Raw genomic sequence first — 6,287 nt, 5'->3', positions numbered from 1 at the left:
AGCATTGGTTTTATGCACTGGGAAATATTTATTCAAAAATTTAGTTACCATTTGTTCCCATGATGAAATGTTATTGGCAGGCAATGTATTAAGCCATGAACGAGCTCTATCCTTTAAAGAAAATGAGAATAATCTGAGTTTAACATCATCGTCTGAAAAATTTTCATATTTAAAAGTTTGACAAATGGTATGAAAATTATTCAGATGATTATATGGATCTTCATTTTCTAGGCCATAAAATGTGGGGAGACAATTTAGCGCACTAGGTTTTAATTCAAACCTCCTAGCAGCTACATTTGGGTATCTTATACATGATGTGCTCAAATTTCCTAAAGGACTGAAATAATCTTTAAATGGCCTCTCCTGTGGTTGCAAATCCATTTTATTTTTTACTTGTTTGTGTGTGCGAAGTGTTTTCTCAAGTTCAAGGTCTATAGGTTCAAGATTGGGTAATAATGACCTTCGACCATGCATGCAAAACAAATAAAATAAAAAATAAAGATGGGAACAAAATAAATAAAAATAAAGAAGAGAGAGAAATTACGATACTAACCTTATTGCGCTATTACAAACTTTCTATAAAAATACACAAAAACAAATACATGAAATAAATTAACTAAAAAGAATTAGTAAGATAAACAAAAATTACAAAGAAAAAAAATAACTTGAAAATTAAATTATAGAAATTTAAAGAAGAGAAAAAGAAAAGAAATTACTAACCTCTAAATGCGGATTCAATTTTTTTTAATAAAAAATACAATAAAAGAAATAAAAGAAATTATTCACAAAAATTAATTCTATGAATTAAAATTACTTACCTCCCCGGCGACGGCGCCAAAAACTTGTTGTGCAAATTTTAATGTACTGGCAAGCGCACGAATCTATTGTAGTATAGACTAATAGTGACGAGTGTCGATCCCACGAGGAGGTGGATTTTAATTATATATAGAATTAATTTTGTAAATGGGTGGTTGGAATTGTGGTGGAAGTGATTTAAATTATTCTAAAATTGGAATTGAAATAGCGATAATAAATTCTAAAATTGGACTTGCAATGGCGAGAATAAATTGAAGAGAAATCTATTGAAATGACGTACTTGGGTATCTGGATTCGTATCAACATGCATCATGGGCTACCAGAAATGAGGTAAATGATACCTACATCTAATAACTTAAGGACTTCAATTTTAACAACTTCTTTCATGTTAGGATTTAACCGACGTTGCATTTCCCTAGTAGGTTTAGCATTTTCATCAAGGTGAATGTAATGCATGCAGTCTATTGGGTTTATACCTTTGATGTCTGCTATGGTCCATCCTAATGTTCCTTTGTGCTCTTTTAGAACATCCAACAACTTACCTTTTTGTTCGTCATTTAGGGATGATAAGATGATTACCGGTAGAGTACTTTCTTCTCCCAAAAATGTATATTCCATAGTGTTGGGTAATGGTTTGAGCTCGAGTTTCGGTGGTGATTCTAATGATGGAATGAGTTTCTTCTCTGATGGTGCTAGTTGTTCAACTCTTGACTTCCATTTATTAATGTCCATGGATGGTGCTGAGTCAAGTAGGGCGTTGACCTCATCGACTGATCTGTCAATATCAAAATCCAAACCAAAGTGAGTTAAGCATGTTTGTAAAGGGTCATCACTAAAGTTTGAAAGAAAAATATTATCAACTAATGCTTCTATTAAATCCACATCAACAATTTCATCATCTGCATTGTGAGGTTGTTTGGCAATGTTGAAGATGTTTAGCTCCATAGTCATGTTGCCGAAGGACAACTATACATTTCAAGTTCTGCATTGAATGTGAGTATCGGCAGTTGCCAAGAAAGGTCGGCCTAGGATAATGGGGATGTGCTTCCTTGAATCATGGATTGGTTGAGTGTTAATTACAATGAAATCAACAGGAAAATAAAACTTGTCTACCTGGATAAGCACATCATCTACAATACCACTGAAGTTGGATGTAATTCACCCAGTCTAAGTTTCACGAATACTGAATAAGGCAACATATTTATACTAACTGCTAAATCCAACAAAGCATTCTCAATTGTGTGGTTTCCTATACTACATGAGATAGTGGGGGAGCCTGGGTCTTTGCATTTTAGAGAAATTTTGTGTTTAAGTATAGAACTAACGTTTTCTGTTAAAAAGACCTTCTTTTGAATATGAAATTTTCTCTTTATAGTACAAAGGTCTTTAAGAAATTTGGCATAAGATGAAACTTGTTTTATAGCATCAAGTAAAAGGATGTTAACACTTACCTATTTGAAGATTTCAAGAATCTCACCTGTGGATTTTCCTTTCTTTCCTTTAGCTAACCTCTGAGGAAATGGAGCTTTGGGAACATATTCTCGTGGGTTGGTTTCTTCTTTCTCTTCCGATGGTAAGTCCTCAGTATTTACAGGTACAATTTAATTTATTTTTATCACTGGTATCTCCACTTTGTTGTTGACTTCTTTTCCTTTTCGTAAGGTCATGACAGCTTTGACCTCTCCGTGCTGCTGTGGTGAACTGGTACTTACTTCATGCACTCCTTTAGGATTAGGCACTAGTTGACTTGGAAACTTATCTTTCTCAACAGTCATTGCCAAGGTCTGAATTGAAGAAGCAAGCTGTCCCCATCTTCTCGAGCCTTGAAACTGATTGGGCTTGTGAGTTAAAGTCTGCTCTCATCTCATTTCATAGTTCATCAATGGTGCGGTTCTATTGCCCAATCATGGAGTGAGTAACATTCTTAAACTTCTAGAATGAATTCTCCCATGGTTTGGTTTGAGAGTAATTCTGGTGTTGATTGTATGGTCTAAATGGTGGCTGAGAGGCTTGAGGAATTTGAGGAATTGGTTACGTTGGTGGAGCTGGAGCTGCTGGTCCATTCTGTTGGAATCCTTAAGACCATGAAAATTTTGGGTGGTCTCTCCATTCAGGGTTATTTGTGTTGGAGTATATGTTGTAATTTGATGGTTTTCTCATTACACCTATGACATTAGCTTGATCTGAGTATGAGTCATGGTCATGTGGTTCTGTTGATTTAGCAGTCGTTAACGATGCTATTTGTCGAGAAAGGCCTTCAACCATTTCTTTGACTTCTTTAATTCCTGAACTTGACTTGCCAATGTGAACCGCATTCACTCCCTTAATTCTTTTAGTATTCATGAGTGATCGATTCCGTTGTTGGGAATTATCTGCTTGTCGCTGGAAAAATTCCCAAATCTCTGATGCACTTTTTGACATTAGCTCTCCTCCGCTTGTTGCCATTAGCCATTCTTGCACATGTGGCAATAATCCCTCCAAGAAGTATTGACATTGGTGCCATTTCTCGTACCCATGATGTGGACACTTCAAGAGTAGCCTATTGAATCGCTCCTATGTTTCGAAAAACTGCTCGTCTTTTCTCTGGGTAAACTCTAAAATTTCCCTGCGAATAGCATTGGTTTTATGCACTGGGAAATATTTATTAAAAAATTTTGTTACCATTTGTTCCCATGATGTAATGCTATTAGCAGACAATGTATTGAGTCATGAACGAGCTCTATCATTTAAAGAAAATGGGAATAGTCTAAGTTTAACATCATCATCTGAAAAATTCTCATATTTAAATGTTTGAGAAACAGCATTAAAATCATTCAATTAATTATATGGGTCCTCATTTTCTAGGCCATAGAATGTTGGGAGACAATTTAGCACACTAGGTTTTAGTTCAAAACTCATAGCAGCTACATTTGGGTATCTTATGCATGATGTGTGATAACTCTATGAAATGAGAGTTATTATGGCAATTCTAAACTTAAATCAAGACTACTTAGAGAGTAAATTATGTATTTCTATTGCATTTTTGTTACATTTTGTATAAATAATCATTTTAGTCAATCTTAATATGTTTTACTCGATTTAAAGTAATTTGTGCTCAAATTGTGTGCATAATTGTAGGTTTCCAGAAGCTTATAATTCATGGAATGAATGCTATGCAATAGGCTGGCAAAAAAGGAGGAAGAACATGGCTATAAAAAAATTGAAACAAATCTGGAACAGTGCTGTTGCTGTAGCCATTGCTGTAGAAACCATTGCTGTAGCAATCTTGGAACAACGACAGAGAAAATTCTGTGTGGGATAACTGCAGAATTGCGATCTGCAATTTCCTAATCTGACTTATGCGCGCCCTAGGGTTCCGTTTACCCTAATTTTCAACTATAAAAGAAGCATACATCATAAGGAAAAGAGGAGCCGTCATCAAAAGAGAAAAACACAAATAAACAAAAGAAAAACAAGATTCAAGAGAGAGATTAAGGGCTGCACAAGAGGAGAATTGGCAGAAATCAATTGGGATCTCAATCTTTTTTATTCTCCTCTTGCTTTCTCATTTTTTATTTATTTATGGGGATGTGTTTCATAGCTGAAACTTTGTTCTTTATTTTTCTTTTACAAACCATGAACTAAATTTATTTGTGGTTGAGTGATAAACAATCTTGATGGTTTATTGACTGAATATATGTGTTGCTGCATGTTGTCTGTAGCAATTTATTTTGATAGTATTTATTTTATTCATTATTTTGGTTGATCACCCATTTAATGATACAAGTTAGGAGAGAGCAGCAAAATGGCCTATCTTAGTGGAACATTTTAGAACAACAATTGATCTTAAATTGAGTTTCCCGGATTGAGTTTTACTTGAGTCCCAAAAGGGTCATGCTTGATTTAAGATTAGTGATGAACTAGACATAAGGATTCACCTTGTAGGTAAATAGAACCTAAGCGTGTAATGCTATATCTTATGTTGGCATAACAATTGATCACTGTTAGGTTGCATATAGATATAAGATATCCAACATGCGACGGCTAAGGATACATAAGGATTCTGTCCAGTGCTATAGCAGATGCTGCAGCAACCGAGCCAAACATTAGAAAAATAGTCAATACCATTAAGAGAATTTATTCACTCAACTACTATATACTCCAATTAGTTTTATCATTGAGCTTGACGTGATAGTTTACTTTGTTGCATTTATTTATTGTGTTTTTATTTTAATTAGTACATTAGTTTTATTAATTGTTTATTTTATTTTAGCACAAAATCTGCACTGTTAAGATTGCTGTAGCAAATCTGATAACATCAATCCCTGTGGAGACGATCTTGAATACTAATCACTTTATTACTTGTTGTGTACAATTTGTACATTGACACCAATAACATTAGTATTTATACACCAACAAGTTTTTTGCGCCGTTACCGGGGATTGATTGTTAATTGTGATTTGTGAAATTAGTTTTAACGGTGCTAATTTTTTTTTATTTGTTTAATTTGTTGACATAGGTGATCTAGCAACCCTTGCATGCGCAAATATAAATCTGTTGACTTCCAGTTTGACCCAGAAATTGAAAGAACTGCAAGGAGATTGAGAAGAGAGCATCGGGAATTACAAGCTGCTGTAGTAATGGATGATTTGCAAGATTTGAGAAACTTGAACTGTAGAGAGGGGATACAACCAGTCAATGTACATGAAGGTCTGAATGGACAATGTGTTCAAAGGCAACCAGGGAACAATAACATTATTCACATGGCAAATGATAGAGATAGAGCCATTCGAGACTACACAGTGTTGACTCCTCAAGCCATACGTCCGGGAATAGTTAGACCCGACGTTCAAGCTGACAATTTTAAACTCAAACCAGTGATGTTTCAGATCCTTCAAACAGTGGGGCAATTTAATGGTTTTCCATCCGAAGATCCTCATCTACACCTTAAGTTATTTTTGGAAGTAAGTGATGCTTTCAAGATTGCTGGAGCATCGCAAGAAGCATTGAGACTCAGACTTTTTTCGATTTCTTTGAGAGATCGAGCAAGAGCATGGTTGAATTCTCTACCACCAGATTCTATCACTACATGGAATTTTTGGCTGACAAATTTTTGATGAAATACTTCCCGCCGACCAAGAATACAAAGTTGAGGAACGAGATCACATCTTTCCATCAACTTGAAGATGAGAGCTTGTGTGATGCATGTGAGAGATTTAAGGAGTTACTCAGAAAATGTCCTCATCATGGTATTCCTTGTTGCATACAGTTGGAAACTTTCTATAATGGTCTCAACCCAAGCACTAGATTGATGGTGGACGCTTCAACAAATGGGGCCTTGTTATCTAAGTCTTACAATGAGGCTTATGAAATTTTTGGAGAAAATAGCCAACAATAACTATCAGTGGCCATCAACCAGACAAGCTGCAGCAAGAGGAACAACAAGAGTCCATAACGTAGATGCATTGACAGCATTATCAGCCCAAGTAGCT

The 6,287-nt window shown here is 35.3% G+C and overlaps 1 non-coding gene across 1 annotated transcript; it reads right to left on the bottom strand.

The window, feature by feature from the left end:
- Positions 1–5,941: 5,941 nt before the first annotated feature.
- On the bottom strand, positions 5,942–6,048 carry LOC112497796 (small nucleolar RNA R71). The gene has a single exon (XR_003064778.2). It is a non-coding gene; the product is annotated as a small nucleolar RNA R71 (small nucleolar RNA).
- Positions 6,049–6,287: the final 239 nt, after the last annotated feature.

The sequence above is a fragment of the Citrus sinensis genome, chromosome 8 (genome assembly GCF_022201045.2).
Source record: "Citrus sinensis cultivar Valencia sweet orange chromosome 8, DVS_A1.0, whole genome shotgun sequence".
Classification (NCBI taxonomy): Eukaryota; Viridiplantae; Streptophyta; class Magnoliopsida; order Sapindales; family Rutaceae; genus Citrus; species Citrus sinensis.
Note: the sequence above shows the minus strand (reverse complement) of the source record. Positions and strands in the feature narration are given on the sequence as shown.